The sequence below is a fragment of the Oryctolagus cuniculus genome, chromosome 12 (assembly GCF_964237555.1).
Source record: "Oryctolagus cuniculus chromosome 12, mOryCun1.1, whole genome shotgun sequence".
NCBI classification, from domain to species: domain Eukaryota; kingdom Metazoa; phylum Chordata; class Mammalia; order Lagomorpha; family Leporidae; genus Oryctolagus; species Oryctolagus cuniculus.
Window position 1 is genome coordinate 98,268,145 of NC_091443.1, and position 16,881 is coordinate 98,285,025.

Sequence of the window (16,881 nt, forward strand, 5' to 3'; positions counted from 1 at the left end):
AAAATCTCTCTCCTCCTTTTTCTCGTTGCACTTATTTCCAAATAAAACAACAACAACAACAACAACAATAATAATAATAAAACATTGGTTCAAAACAGAGGTGTATTGGAGGAAGCGGACAGGTTACAGGTAGAGAGCCCTGCAGAAGGCTGGGATTTATCGAGCAGCTGACAGAAGGTGGTGGCAGAGCTAGGTCATGGCACATTTGCCACAGTTCTTCCCTCTTTCCTCAGCCCTGCAAAGACCACAGAAGCCCCCAGTATAGGGTTGTGCTTATTCTGAGGTTGAGGAGGCTGACACTCGTCCCTCCTGAGCTGGGAGGGCACCACTGGGACAGGACTGGTAGAACTCCACAAAGCTACCATTACCCAGAACCCTCTCTTTCCATGTTCTGTGGCAGTTAGAGGCCACCAGTGTTGCCAGTAACCCAGAACCCCCTCTTTCCATGTGTCCAGTAACTGACGGACCTGGGGTTCATTTTCTAGACAGGAGGCATGTTTGGCAGAGCTGGATGGATCCAGCTCTGCAGGTCCTGCCGACTTGAGGACATTTGCTTCCAGGTGCGTGGCCCTGGGCTCTCTGGGCTGCTGCTGAGGGTGATGCTGGCTGAGTCTTCAGTGATGCCCATTGTGTGCTGAGCGTGGATACAGTCATGTCGTTGCCTCCGCAGAGTGACCCTGGAACATGGGTGCCTGTGTGCCCTGGGTGTGAGCCTGTGTCAGGACACGGATGTCTGGGCAGGCACTATGCAGAGCACTCAATTCAGGTGTGGGGTGAGCCCATCTGTGAACCCACCGGGCATGTGGTTCCCACAGGTGGGAGTGGGGTGGGAGCCTTCTGCACAGGTGCAGTGATGGTCATGGGAGGAAAGCTGGATGGCAAAGGAGGATGAAGAATGACCGTCCTAGGGAAGTGGGGTGGGCCTATCCATGTCCCTGTCCTCTGCACAGTTCACCATTCTGGGACCTGGGCATCAGGCACTCACTGCCTGTGGGGCTGACACCTCCTCTGATCTGATGGACAGGAGCTGTGGGGAGCAGTTCCCTGTGGTTCTTTGAGGTTGTGTCATGGTGGGATTTTTGCCTTTCAGCTTCAAGGAGCTGTGGGACCTGGAGGTCTTGCTGGTCCAGGAAGCAGCACACATCACTGCTGAGTGTGAGCAGTTACAGATCTGGAGGCTGCATATCGACGAGTTGGGGATCTGCTTCACAGACCCCCAAGGGGCTTCCCTGGTTCCACCAGTCCCTGATGTCCATGGCCTCTCACCAGGCCCCCCCACCCCCACCCCCCTGGTTGCCGAGTCACCATGGAGGGCCACAGGTGGAGCCTGGGGAAGAGAAGGAGTGAGCTGCTGCCTGGCCCTAGGGAGGCTGTGGATCTTGCAACGAAGTCTTTTGTCCCCATTTTGTCCCAGGAGTGGGGTCATTTTCAGAAACTCATCCCTTGAAGTGGGACAGTGTTTACCTGTTTGAGAACTTGTCCCCAGCTGCCATCACAGTGCTCTCCCTGGTCAGCATTAGGCCAGAGCTGAGTGACTCACAAGCAACTCAGGGGGCTGGTAGGGACAGAGTTGAGGTAGAGCAGGTGCTGAGAGCTCAGGGATTCCCAAGGGCAGGGGGCAGCCTGCAGGTCCTCCCTGTCGCTGGTGGAGCCAGCCCAGTTCAGCAACATTCCAGAGCATGTAGCCATGGGGTGAGGGGCACCTTGCCTGACCTTTGGGCAGGTGTCCAGCAGATCCCTGGGTCCCAGAGGGTTGGGCTAAAGGCCTCTTGTAGAAGGCTCCTAGGAGCAGCCATGGCTTTGGCATCAGGGGCTGAGAAGCTGCCCAGGGACCTATCCCAGGGAGAGCAGGACAAGTGGGTTTGCAGTTCATAGTGACCTACTTGCCCTGGGTTCCGTGCTGGGAGGAGGACCTGTGGTGGAGGAGGCAGGACTTGAATCTGTTCACACCATCATCCCAGGACTGCACAGAAGCACAGAGACTAGGAGGTGGGCTCAGCAGAGCACCTGGAACAGTGCCCCAGGGGATTGTTCTGGAAATGTATCAAAAACCCACCTTTATTGATGGTTGACTTACGTATTGCAAGCCACGTAGGGGAGGGGGGAGGTATCTTGCCTGAGCAGCTGACAGGACACAGAGGAAAGGATTGGCCACAGCCTGTGTGGTCACTGTCACAGATTCTGGGGCCGACAAGGAAGGGGTACGGTGCGTTTCAAGCATACAGGAGAAGCAGGTAGACAAGGGGGCATCCTCTAAGGGATGTGGAGGCACCAGGATGGGTGGGCGCCTGGGTGAAGGCTCTCAGCAGCAAACAGTTCTCAGGCTAGGCACCCAGACCCTGTCACTTCAGGTCAAGGTCACTTCAGGCAACAGCTGCTGAGGGCAGAGCCCACCTACTCCCGGGCAGCACAGCCCTTCTCAGAACAGTCCTCACTAAGCTCTAGCAAAGGGTGATGACTTCTGCCCAGGAAAGGCAGCAGATGGCAAGTCCAGCCCCGCCCCCCCCACACACACACAAGGAGGGTCCTGCTGGCCTTTTCTGCCTTGGAGACAAGGCAACAGACACTCACCCAATTAGAAGATCTAGGGCCTCAGGGTCTGACTCCTTTAAGTTCAGTCATGTTAGGGCTCCTATGCTGCCTCCAAGGGCCACTGCAGAAAGGTCAGCAACTGGACTCATGCCATCCCCTCTCCTCTCCCAGCCATGACACTCACACTCTAGAAATGCCTAAAGATGTTGAAGAACTGGAACAAATATCAGAGTAATAGCACGGTGAGGAGGAGGTTGAGGGTCCCCTTATGACAACTTCCTGCATGGTTGGTGCAAGCAGTGCCTATTTCCAAGGCAGCACACTGCCTGATTCTCAGATGGCTGGAGGTAAGTGTTCTCACCCTAAAGTCTTCCTGTCCATCCATTGCATGGTCATCTTCTAGGGAGGGAAACTGATGTCACTATTCGGGTCACCACTAGGTCCAGGGTTGGGAGGCATCTTGGTGCTCCAAAAGGGTGAATCTACTGGGAATGAAGCCCATGCCTCCCGGGAACTGTGGGTGATGAGGCCAGAGTCCAAGCAGAGCCAGCCTCTCCCAAGACGCCACGGAGCCCAGGGCTTCCATGTTCCAAGCACCTCAGGCTGTTCTCCACCCCATCCTGTTCCATCCCTGGGGCCTTGTCTCACCCAAGCCTCTCCTTTCCTGTAGCTGTGTCACAAAACAGACATGGGGATCACTGCCCAGGTGTGGGGGAAGAAGTCAACACTGCTGCTAGACATGAACAAGATAAAGACCGAGAGTCCAGGAAAATACCAGGTACAGGCCCTCTACCTGCTCTCACACAGGTAGCACTAACAACCAGACACTGTCACAGCCAAAGTCTCCCACCTGTTGTAAAGTGCAGCCCAAGGGATGGCCAGTAGTTCTAGGGCCTCCTCACCGACTTGCCTTCCTTTCTCTGGAACCTCCTCCAGCCCCTTTTCAGACTCTCCCAGACTTGGCTGGCCCTGGGTACTCACACTCCATGACAGAAAGCCTGCCTCTCTCACTGATGGGTTGTTCTGTGAACCTTGGCCCAGCACAGACACCAGGCCCAAGAACAGATTCCTCCTACCTCAAGGCTACAGTCATATGTGGAAGAGGGGTTGGAGGGGCCATGGGATAGGCTAGTGCCCTGGAGATAAAGGGACTCCTCAGAGAGGTTAGGGGTCTTGGGAGAGTTGTGGGAGTCCTGGAAAGGATCAAGGGTCTGGAAGATGTGGGTAACACCATATACCCAAAGCTCTCCTAGCACAAAGATCAGCATTCATCATGTTCTCAGAAGCTATGGGGTACCAAGCCCCAAGCTGGGGCAGTTGGGACCACGGCATTCACTAATAGAGAATGAGAGCAGCAAGCAAAGCAATGCTGCCCAAAGCAAGGAGCTCTGGGAGACCTGTGTGGATCTGGGGAAGAGACTTTCTGTCTGGACATCAGGACAAGGGACTCCTGGGTGCCAGCATGGAAGCAGAGACCTAGAGTGTGACATGGACGTGGTCGTGGGAAGAGTGCAGGGACAGAAGGAGGGGTCCTGGGGTAGGCAGGTGGGAAGGAGCCTCAGAGTGTTAGGATGATGTAGAATGGAAACCCCCGAGGTGAGGGTAGAGGCCAGGCCTAGAGAGACAGGGCTATCCTTGTGGTATTTTTTTTTGACAGGCAAAGTTAGACAGTGAGAAAGAGAGACAGAGAGAAAGGTCTTCCATCTGTTGGTTTACTCCCCAAATGGCTGCTACGGCCAGCGCATTGCACCGATCCGGAGCCAGGAGCCAGGTGCTTCCTCCTGGTCTCCCATGCGGGTGCAGGGCCCAAGCACTTGGGCCATCCTCCACAGCCTTCCCAGGCCACAGCAGGGAGCTGGACTGGAAGAAGAGCAACTGGCACAGAACCGGTGCCCCAACCGGGACTAGAACCTGGAGTGCCGGCGCCGCAGGTGAAGGATTAGCCTAGTGAGCCACAGCGCTGGCCTATCCTTGTACTTTAACAGGTGGCCTGGAGAGCAGAGCTTGGAGAGATGAGGTCATGGGAAATCTCAGCCACCTGGAGGTTGTGAGAAGGGCCAGAGTGCAGAGTGAGGGGTCGATGCCGACCAAGAGCTAGCTGGGAGCAAAATCAGGTTGGACTACGATATGCATGGAATGAATTGAGGGTGGGGGCCATCCAAATTATGCCCTATTTTACTATTTGTGATCTCATATTTCTGCCTTTTTTACTTTTTATTTTGACTATGCCAATGTATCTCAACAATCAGGAATGAATAGTGTACCAAACCAAAAAATTCCATCCTCACAGTTCCCACAGGTATCTGAAGCAGTCTCCCATCCCGCCTCACACGGCCACTCCCCCAGTGGAAAATAACTTAAAACAAAGCCAAATGCATTTGTAGATATCTCAGTGTGCATTAGTAATTTAGAATTGTTTGTTAAACACGAGCATCACCACCCTTCAAATATTGCTGGAAGTCTACAATATCGTCAGTATTCATATCTACCTAACTGCCTTCCAGTCTCTAACTATATTCCATCAGAATGTGGAGCTTCTCTGTAGAGGAGCTAGTATTAAACACGTAAAGTAAAAACTTTCAAAAATGCTTTAAATAATGACAATTACCATTGTGCCACTAAAAAGGCCACACTGATCAGGAAAGGAGCAGCCTGGACTCGAACCGGAGCCCATACAGGAGGCCCGTCCTTCAGGCAGCGGCTTTACTCGCTACTCTACAGTGCCAGCATCAGGAGAAAATATTTACAAAACTTACAGCTAATGAAGGACTTGTTCCCAATTATACACTGAACACTTAAAATTTAATCCAGAGGGGCCGGCACTGTAGCTCAGTAGGCTAAGCCTCTGCCTATAGCGCCAGCATCCCCAATTGGCACTGGCTGCTCCTCTTCCAATCCAGCTCTCTGCTATGGCCTGGGAAAGCAGTAGAAGATGGCCCAAGTGCTTGAGCCCCTGCACCCATGTGGGAGACCCGGAAGAAGCTCCTGGCTCCTGGCTTCGGATTGACTTAGTTCTGGCCATTGCAGCCATTTGTGGAGTGAACCAATGGGTGGAAGATCTTTCTCTCTGTCTCTCGCCTTCTCTGTCTGTAACTCTACCTCTCACATAAATAAATGAAACCTAAAAATGTTTAATGAGCAAAAAGGTGACCCCTCCACCCCGCAAATGGCACAGTATATAATAGGACACTACCTCCAATAAGCACACAAAAATAGTATACTGAGTGTTAACAGCATGATGAAATACCACTGCAAGTCTATTTGCATAAAATCAAACAGAACTGCTAATAGGAAATGTTGACAGAAATGTGGAGTAACAGGAACACGCATTTACTGAAGAAAGGAATTCAAAGCAGAACAGGAACTCTAAGATAATCTGGCAGTTTCTTACAAAAGTACACACACAGCATCAGACTCCAAATGTGTATCTCTATGTATTCAATTGACCTGGAAAACAAGCACACATAAAAACCCCTTGCCATGCTCACTGTCTTATTCACAATCACTAAAAACTGTAAACTGGATGATCTTCATGAGGGATGAATATGCAAACTATACCAGATCCATAATGAGGAACAGGATTCAGTGAGAAAGAGGAACAAGCCGTGAAGTCATGTGGTGACCGGGCTGAATTTCAGGTGCATTTTTCTAAGAGAAAGAATCCATACCTTAAAGGCTACATGCTAAGATTCAACTCATAGGACATTCTGGGAAAAGGCCAAATAGAGATGGAGAACGCACGAATGAATGGTTGTCAGCGGCCACTGGAGTTCAAAGAGTTTGACTGCAAAGGGCCACACAGAGATCTTGTAAGGCAAAGGAGCTGCTACTTCAGTTGTTGGACTGGTGGTTAAGAGACACTCCCATGTGGGTTCAAACCACTGGTGTTTAGGAAACACTTTCAATGTGGGTTCAAACCATTGCTGGTTAGGAAACACCCATGTGGGTTCAAACCCTTGCATCTGTACTTTCCATACACTGCTCATGTAGACAATGCACCCAACTGTACATCTGAGTTTCATTTCATTATATGTAGATTTTACCCCAAAGCTCAACAAATATCTATGTTCCCTGAAGGCCTCACTGTTGATTGGCCGATGGTCAGATGGTCACAATAGGACTTCAGTGTTGCTCTCAGAGCTTGTTAGACCTCAGCAGCAAACCGGGAAAACCCTCTTTACTCTCTTTCCCAGGAGGCAAGTCCCATTTCCTGTGATTTTGGTGTATTCTGCCTATGGCACTCTTAAGTGTTCCAAATGAGATCCCTAGGCTATACTCCAGTCAGGAGGTCTTATGTCACAGAGATGCAATCAAAGCATGGGCGGGGGGACTCTCTAATGCAAAACTGAGATAAAAGGAATGGAGATCCAAGCGAGGGGCCTCCCTGGACCTGGCCACAAGTTGTAAGAAGTGGTGCCTTCCTCCTGGGCCTGCATCAACCCCATAGGCTTCGCAGTGTTGGAGGATGTTCCTCTAGCTAGGGACATATCAATCGACTTTGCCAGGATCATGAAAATTGAGTCTCGAACCTGCAGATCTCACCATATTTATCACTGCTCTAGTAGGGAGTCCATGAATCTGAATTTCACTCCTTAAGAAACCCAGTGCGCAGACCTTCCCTTTCAAACCCTTCCCTTGAGGGAGACAGCTGAGCGTATCTATAGTCAGTCCTGGGTCTTTGCAATCTACTGACTCACAGTCAGCCAACCTCCCCAATGCACTGAATTTATGGCTGCAAGGGGCCCTGGGCTGCAATCAAGGCAGTTTCATAACTTGTTGGTCCTCATGGCTCTGGCTGGCCTTGCTAAGGTGCTTCTTCCTTGGGGGTCATGTCTTCAGAGTGCAAGGCTCAAGGCCTGCCATAGGTGTAGTGCCTGGACTGGCACAATGGCCTGCCAGGTCCTGACCTCTGGGCAGAATGTGTTACCCCTTCGTTCTGCCCTTCCACCCCAGTCAACCCGAGTGCAAGCTTAGGAGTCTCCCCGGGGTCACTGAAAATAGGCACGTGCTTGTACTCTTGAGGTCCAATGCCCAGTGGACCAGTACCAGAAGGCTGAGCCCAAGCCTAAGCCTGAGCTTCCCCAAGGCCTCTGGCAGGACACATCAGCCCCCAAGATGAGATCAGTTTTTACAGATGAAGCCAGTGTCTTTTTCAGGTGAAATGAGACCTTTCAGGTAAGCTTGACCCTGCCAGGGGATGCTTGGCCATGATGACCTTGGTTCTTGCAGCTATCGCCAGAGCAAGAATGAAGTGGAAGCCCTTCTCTTCACGTACATGGATGAGGAACCTGCTTTCTGGGCCCAGGCACGCATTGTATGCTCGGTACATGCTGGTGATGTGGTTTCTTGCTGCCAGGCTGAATGATGGCCATATGCCTGGATGACTGCACCTTCCAACTGCTCCTGCTCCTTGTGCATCCAAGACAATCTTCTTATGGAGGGCCCCAAGCAGAAAGGGATGGCAGAGAGGCCCCTACTGTGAGTCGGAGCCCTCATTTCCCCATTAGCCAAGGTAGCTGTGTCTGTTGGTGACCAACCTCTTGAGTCCCGTACCCACAGTACTCAGGCCTTGTCCAGATGATTCTTACGGCCCTGCTGACCCTTCTGCCTCGCTTTTCTCCAGTCAATCAATGAACCCAATGCCAGAGCACATCCAGATGGTAGGGTTCCCCATTCTAGGTCCCTTTAGCCTGACTTCCAAACCCAGCCAATATCCATCCTCCACCCAGCTCCCACCCCTATCTCCATGGCAGCCACCTACAGACCAACTGTGGAGGCTCCATGTTGTCCCCCAACAGTACCTACTTCCCTCCTCTGTTCCTCTGTCCTGACCAAATGAGCTCCCAGCTGCTATAGCGGGTGAATTCCATGCCTCCCCGTCCCACTGCTTTTCTGGGAGGCTCTTTCTCTGCCACTCCCTGGGAATGGCTCCTGTCTGCTAAACGATCCACAGTGTTACTGATGTGAAGCTGGAGATGGAGCACACAGGGCTGCTGCACCTGAGGACTGGCCAGGGAATGTAGGTCTTCCTCCTCACAGCAGGTTGGGGACCATCTGTCCTGTCAGCCTCACTGCTGCTGGTGCTGAGAGTGGGTATGGAGGACAACAGGTTTTGGTATCTGAGGCCGCGAGTGCAGGTCCTCCTCCTTATGTCAGGTTGAGGACTATCTGAACTGCGGGCCTCACTACTGCTGGTGTTGAGACTGGAAACAGAGGTAATGGGGTTCTTGTACCTGAGGACTGGCCAGGAAGTGTGGATCTTCATCATACCAGGTGAGGAACTGTCTTGTGGGCCCCGTGGCAGGCATTTAGCCCTGATGACGGGTCACCTTCAGGCAGCACTGGGGACATGGCACTGGCTTGCAGACTGGGCGTCGGGAGGCTGCTTTATGGCTCAGCTGAAAGCCCAGCTCCACAAGGTAGTTTTGAGCCTCAGCATACTGAGCAGATCCTAGAGGCTCCCCTTTAGTGAGCTCAGTTCTTGCTGCTCCACTGAAGCCCTCCTGGGGACAAGCAGCCATCCTCCTCCTCACGACCCAGCTGGAAGACAAGGACGGACAGGTATTGCTGACCTTCAGCAACTTTGGAAGGGCCTAGGAACCCCATGTCAGTTTCGTTTCCTCCTTGTGTACTGCAAGCCTTTGGCTGGGATTTCCCCCAGCTCAGAGCAGGGGACAAGCGGCCATCCTCCTCCTCACAGACCAGCTGGAAGACAAGGCCTGGCAGGTATTTCTGACTTTCAGCATTTTGGGAAGGACCTAGGATACCCATGTCAGTTTCATTTTCTGCATCTCTGCTGTAAGCCTTTGGCTGGTATTTTCTCCAGCACTGCATGGGGGGGTGGGGAGCGCTGCCCTGTTCTTTAAGGCCCTCCTGAGACACCAGGTGCTCCACAGCTTCATGGATTTCCTGGTTCTCGGGAGAACTCAAGAGACTGAAAAGTGTGATGTCACTTGGTTTGGGCTCTTTCTGCTCCATGCTGAGCTACTTGTGGCCCAATGCGTCTGCCACTGTGGGCCTCTCAGCAGGGTCAAAAGTCATTAGCCAATCCAGCATCTCTGAAGGTTCCCTCTTATATAGGAGGGGATTAGGTTAAGAGCAGGCCAGGATGGCTTCCTTCAGATGCACAAAGCTCTCCCCTTCAAAGGGCAGCCACCCTGTCGCTATGGTGTACAGGCCCAGGCTCCACACATCGGCTTTATACCCATCAAACTCCTTATCTAGGAACTCTTCTGGGGCGTAATATTCAAGGGTCCCACACAATGACTTTAGTAGTTGGCCTTCAGTCAGTTTTAGTCAATTAGCTTAATAGATACTTTATAGTCCAGAAGGAGATTTTCCAATTTTAAGTCTCTCTGAACAATGTTCTGCATATGGCAGTACTCCACTGCTGCTAATGTCTGAATGGAATACCAACATGCTTCTCCTTCCTGAAAGAGGCTGCACACTACCACATACTTTTCAAGACAGGCTCTATCTGCTGTGTAGTCTACCTGTGACAGCTTTATAATGTTAGGGTGATGCAGAGAATGCAAAATTTCTGCTTCTACCCATGCTTGCGGAACTCAGAAGAATCCCTGCCACCTCTGGCAATGATCTTCACAGCCCCCTTGGTTCTGCTCTCCAGATGGAGGGCCAGCTTCACCTCGACAAAGCTGCCCTTTCCAATGATCCTGAGGACCTCATATCCACGGAACACCTCCTTCTCAGTGTGGGAGGATCTGACGCCTTTCATCGTCAGGGTATCTCTTGAACCTAGTGTACTGGGGCACTAGGAACACTAGCTAGTCACCTACAGTAGCTACGCTAACATGATACTCCAATGAGAGTGCAACAGATAAATCCAATGGAGAGCAACAGATAGGTGGTGCTGGGACAGTGGGGATCAGCAATTTTGCACAGGAAGCTTTGGGAGATGTTGTTTACTGCAGTCTGTCTGAAGGTGGGACAAAACAGAAACAAGATGAGTTTGGTGCTTTGGAAAGTGTGAAATTTGACTGTGTACAATATCTACTCTCCTGTATCAGAAGTAACAGAAACAAAACAAAACCATGCAGAAAACCCAGGATTTCTCAACATATCTTGTAATGCACATGGTTGCTGATCAAGATGAAACTGAATAACCCTTCAGAGCCAGATGAATGAATGAGGAGAGAAGCCTGAGGAATATAAAAAAATACTGAGGAGTAAAGCACAACCCCTCAGCGAGATAGCATGGAATAATTTAATCCAGTGCAGTTCTCTTAAATTAGTGGCTGATGTAAGACTTGACATAGCAATTGTTAGGAGTATGTATGGAAAAATATGCTACTTGCAAATCTGTTACTGGGCAATCTGACCCCTAACTCTGTCATGATTGCAAATACATACAGTATGCATCCTAAACAATACATGGATCTTTTTCACAATACTCTGTGATTTCTTACACTAGGCTCTAGTATTGAGAATTTATGAAATTATCTGTGGTAAAAAATATGAATACATATCACATGATTCAAGAAAAACATTGTTATCTTAAGCCTTATAGAAAACTGTAGCTTGCTGACATCCATCTCTGGATTGGAGTAAATATGTAATGATTTTTGCATCGGAAATAACTGGAGCTCTGTCTCCCTCTCTTACGCTCTCCTTCTGCCTCTTTTCCTTCTTCACCCCTTCCATCCAGTCTGTCGGGTTTCCCCCAATACACTCTTTCCCTTACTCTGGTGTTTGGTGTGTTATGTGGTGGCCTTACACTGGTGCCATGACTCAGATCCCGGCTCCCACAGTGACTTTGCTCTCCCTTTGGGAATCTCTGAGCTGCTCTGGGGTCCTGGATTTCTGCCAGCCACAAAACACACCCCCAGAACTCCTTCCATGACACTGAAAGCTCCATGATCTCCATCCAAACACCAGACTTCCAAATTCTGAGCTAAGATGCAGAACCAGAAATTCTCACAATGACTTTTACTTCAAGTTGTGGTTCTACTCTCGTCTGCGTTCGTCTGGAAGTCCTAGTACTGGGTGCCAGCCACAACTCCCAAAGGCTTTTAGTCTCTACAGACGCTGTGTCCGGGCAACAGTGGGTGTGGGTGACGACTCAACCTCCTGCTTCCCTTCTACAGGCTAAGCCCTGGGCTCCAGTGGGCACTTGGGTGACGACCCTGCCCTCTGCTCCCATATCTTTATAAATGGGACTAAACAGCACTACCAATCTTAATGATGTTTTGTTTATCCTATAGTTTTTATAAAGCCTCACAAATTCTGACAATAAATCTGTGTGACTAGGTCATCACGGGTGGTTATCTCCTCCTTCCAAAATTCTCTTCCAAAATCATTAGTACCTTTTAAGATTCAATGATTATCGTAATTTGTTTACAAGTCTCAACCTTGTTTCTCCTAAGAAGGTCACTTCCAACACATCTGGTGTTAGTAAAATGTATGTAATACTATGAAGGGCCGGCGCCGCGGCTCACTAGGCTAATCCTCCGCCTAGCGGCGCCGGCACACCGGGTTCTAGTCCCGGTCGGGGCACCGGATTCTGTCCCGGTTGCCCCTCTTCCAGGCCAGCCCTCTGCTGTGGCCAGGGAGTGCAGTGGAGGATGGCCCAGGTGCTTGGGCCCTGCACCCCATGGGAGACCAGGAAAAGCACCTGGCTCCTGGCTCCTGCCATCGGATCAGCGCGGTGCGCCGGCCGCAGCGCGCCGGCCGCGGCGGCCATTGGAGGGTGAACCAACGGCAAAAGGAAGACCTTTCTCTCTGTCTCTCTCTCTCACTATCCACTCTGCCTGTCAAAAAAAAAAATGTATGTAATACTATGAAGCAGACCATTTATTCCTTATCAATTTTATTTCTTATTACACTAAGCAATAGAAGCAAGAATTAGAAAACTTTGACCAAACTGCAGAAGAGGATTTTATTCTGATAGCTCTCATTCACACAGATCACCTTCTCCATAAAGTCATCCTAATCAATGTCTCATTTTTGTGTACCCTTGATCTGCTTAAGTGTCTTTGCAGATATACTTGCTGTATTTTCCAAACACCAAATACAAATAAGACTTTTTGGTTATAAACTTTTGAGTGTAAATGAGTGAGTGAGTGTGTGTGCGTGAAGAGCACCTCTCTAACAAATATGATGCATTTAACTTACAAAAGGCATTACTGGGGCAAGTGTAGTAGTGTAGTGGGCTAACCCACCACCTGCAGTACCAACGTCCCATATGGGCAGCAGTTCATGTCCTGGCTGCACCTCTTCCAATCCAGCTCTCTGCTACGCCCAGGAAAAGCACTGAAAGATGGCCCAAGTGCTTAGGCCCCTGCACCCATGTGGGAGACCCCAAGGAGGCTCCTGGCACCTGGCTTCCAATCAGCTCAGCTCTGGCTGTTGCAGCCACTGGGGGAGTGACCGAGAAGATGGAAGACTTTCTCTGTCTCTTCCTCTCTCTGTTACTCTTATCTCTCAAATAAATACCAATCTTGAAAAAGAAATTATTTACATATTTGAAGTTGAAAATTTGCACATGTTTGCATTTTTATCTATATACTTTTTCTCCATTCTACTACAGGATAATTACCATCTGTGTAAATTAAATTGAAATAACTAAATTTGTAGAAAAGAAAAATATGCAACATTCTAATGTATGTCTTACTATTAAAACATTACAATCATAGCTACATAATATAGTAAAAATAGCTGTAATTTAGTAGGAATAATTAAGTTTTTCACGGATAATTTTATTTTTGATTTCTCAAAGCACTTTTCCATAAAATGATTGGGCAAAAGTAAAACATAGTTCAAAATTTTGTTAATTTTTTAATATTTATTTATTTATTTATTTAAAGTCAGAGTTACACAGAGAGAGAAGCAGAGGCAGAGAGAGAGAGAGAGCGGGGGTATTCCATCTGCTGGATCATTCCCCAGTTGGCCACAACAGCCAGAGCTGCGCCGATCCAAAGCCTGGAGCCAGCAGATTCCTCCGGGTCTTCCACACAGGTGCAGGGGCCCAAGGACTTGGGCCATCTTCTACTGCTTTCATAGGCCTTAGCAGGGAGCTGGATCGGAAGTGGAGCAGCCAGGCTTGAACCAGCACCCACATGGGATGCCAGCACTGCAGGCAGCGGCTTTACCTATTACACCACAGCGTTGGAAGCCCTCAAATTTTAGTTATCTAAACACAAAAGCTCTCACCATAAAGAACAAAGAACTGCTGAGGTGGATTTTAAGGTGAATGTCTGGGACTGTATTGATGAGAAAAATCAAGGAAGACTTCCTCCAATGATAATAAACCAATAACATATAAAGAAATGGAATGTGCATGTCAGTAACTCCTCAGATGTTTATTTCTGAGAAGGAAAAGGAAGTTATTGCAAAGATGACCAAACAATCCGCAAAAGAAGACAACAGATACACCTGTCAACTTCTTTATGTAATCGTCCTTGTGAAAACAGGGATTTCCTTTATCTGAAGAAAGGCATGATGTTAGCAGATAAGCATAAGATTGCAAATTAGACTTTGTGGTGCTCGAGCTGTGTGATACAGTGAGTTAAGCCACTATCTGGAGTGCCGGCATCCCAGCTGGGCGGTGGTTCGAGTCCCAGCTGCTCCACTTCTGATCCGGCTCACTGCTAATCCATCTAGGAGGGCGACAGAAGATGTGCACAAGTTCTTGGATCCCTGCACCCATGTGGCACACCCACATGAAGCTCCTGGCTTTTGGCTTCAGCCTGGCCCATCCCTGGCCACTGCAGCAATTTAGGGAGTGAACCAGCTGATGGAAAGCTTCTCTTTCTGCTTCTCCCTCTCTGTAACTTCACCTTTCAAATAAGTAGATAAAACTTCTAAAACATTCAACTGTGTGCCATTGATTATAAATACACTACTAATCAGGAAATTGAAGGAGCTTATAATTTAACCAGAAATACAATGCCAACCTGGTGTCACCTGAGGTTAGCTACAAAGATTATTTCTTAGTTTGAATCCTTACTTAAGGTATACTAAGCTGATCTTCTGTATATTAAGATAATCGAAAATGAATCTTGATATGAATGGAAGGGGAGAGGGAGTGGGAAAGGGGAGGGTTGTGGGTGGGAGGGACGGTATGGGGGGGGAAGCCATTGTAATCCATGAGTCGTACTTTGGAAATTTATATTCTTTAAATAAAAGATAAAAAAATAAAAAATAAAAAATAAAAAAAAGATTATTTCCTAGTTTGAACAAACAAAAGTCATGACTTTTATAATAAACAGGCTCTAAACTTAGAACATTCCACCCCTTCAACTGGATAAAGTTGAAAATAGGTATTTTATTAAAAATGAGCACAGAAAAAAAAATCTGATGACATGAGGGTTTCACTCACGTGTATGTTGACTCATAAAAAGTCTATGCTTCTAAACTTTTTATAAGAAATCATTTTAGGCCGGTGCTGCGGCTCACTAGGCTAATCCTCCGCCTAGCGGCGCCGGCACACCGGGTTCTAGTCCCGGTTGGGGCGCCGGATTCTGTCCCGGTTGCCCCTCTTCCAGGCCAGCCCTCTGCTGTGGCCAGGGAGTGCAGTGGAGGATGGCCCAGGTGCTTGGGCCCTGCACCCCATGGGAGACCAGGAAAAGCACCTGGCTCCTGGCTCCTGCCATCGGATCAGCGCGGTGCGCCGGCCGCAGCGCGCCGGCCGCGGCGGCCATTGGAGGGTGAACCAACGGCAAAGGAAGACCTTTCTCTCTGTCTCTCTCTCTCACTGTCCACTCTGCCTGTCAAAAAAAAAAAAAAATCATTTTAGACTTGAAGAGTCGCACAAGGAGTACAACCAAACTAAGACTTCATAACATTTCCAGAGCCTCACAGCCTAGACAGTGGTTCAAATAAGAATGCTGAACTCACTACCTATGCTTTTTCAATCCCAGAAAGTTGAAGACATTTCCCAAGGTCATAGAAAGACAGCATGTAATAAAACAAAACACGCAAACCTAATGACTCTTTACTGATTCTGGCCAGCAGTAGTTGGGACATGAACTGGTGTTCACATGGGATGCCCGTGCTGCAGGTGGAGGCTTAGCCTACTACACCACAGTGCCAGACCTGGAATTAGGTTTTGATTACTTTCCTTAGTACAGTCTGTCATTCTGTGACCTTGGGAAAATGTTTTGGACTTTTTGGGATTGAAAAGCATGGGTAGTGAGTTCAAGCTTTCTTATTTCAAACACTTTCTAGGCTGTGAGGCTTTGGAAACCTGATGAATGCAACAATACATCAAAAAGGTATCATATATGTATACATACACAACATATAATATGATGAGTGGGTTTTATCAGAGTCACGCAAGTGTGGTTCAACATCTATAAAAATCAATGAAATCACATCAGCAGAATGAACAACATAAAACAAATGAACATCTCCATGGGTGCAGAGAATGCTTCCATCACACGATTCAACATCGCTTCATGAAAAAAAAAAAAAAACTGAACAAGGTGCAGAGGAAACACAGCTCAAAATTCAAAGCTATATGATAAAACAATAGCCAATATCATACTGAATGGGAAAAAGCTGAAAACATTTCCCCTGATTTTTGGAACAAGATAAGAACTCCACATAAACCGTTCTTAGTCAATATAGTATCTCAAGTACTCAAAAGAGTACTCAGGTAAAGTAAAGAAACAAAGGATGAAAACTGGGAAGGGGGAAGTCAAAATATGTTTTGTTCAGAAGACATGATTTTAGACAGAAAAACTTAAAACACTGCAGTAAAAATATGTTTGGAGTGATAAACCAATAAGTCACAGGATACAAAATCAATGTGCAAATAAGTTGCATTCTTACACACTAATAATGATCCTCTGTAAAGGTAAGTTTAAGATCTTTGTAAAAAGTAAGAATGGGAATAGGAGAGGGAAGAGGAAGAAGGGTGGGAATACGGGCGGGATGGAGAGTGGAATGGAAAGCATCACCACCTTCCTGAATCTGTATATATGAAATACATGACATTTGTATATTTTAAATAAAATAAAAAGTATGAAACAGGAAAAAAGAAACCTAAATTTACAATAGCTACCAAAATTCCATAGTTAGTAATGAATTTAACCAAATAAGTGAAAGATCACAATAAACTTATAAAGCACTGATGAAATAAATCATCAGACACATGAAAATGGAAAGACATCCCCTGCTCATCAATTAGAAGAATTAACATTAAAATGTTCATATTCCTTAGGAAATCTACAGACTCAATCCTATCAAAATACCAATGACATTCTTTATACAGTCAGAAAAGAAATGCTAACATTCCTATGGAACTACAGAAGACCCAGAGCAGCCAAAGTGATCTTATACAAGAAACAATATCCAAAGCTGGGTGCCTAACAATGCCTGATTTCACAA

At 48.0% G+C, this 16,881-nt stretch overlaps 1 protein-coding gene and 1 long non-coding RNA gene across 26 annotated transcripts in view; one reads left to right on the plus strand and one right to left on the minus strand.

Annotated features, from left to right (window-relative positions):
• The window catches only part of LOC127482730 (monoacylglycerol lipase ABHD2), a 709,665-nt gene that overhangs the window by 508,108 nt on the left and 184,676 nt on the right, over window positions 1–16,881 (minus strand). The window lies entirely within an intron of this gene.
• Window positions 406–13,282, plus strand: LOC138844728 (uncharacterized). 2 transcript variants are annotated; one of them, XR_011380997.1, is made up of 3 exons: window positions 406–560; window positions 671–766; window positions 1,091–13,282. It is a non-coding gene; the product is annotated as an uncharacterized lncRNA (long non-coding RNA). The 2 variants fall into 2 exon arrangements; XR_011380996.1 differs by having other exon boundaries at window positions 671–13,282.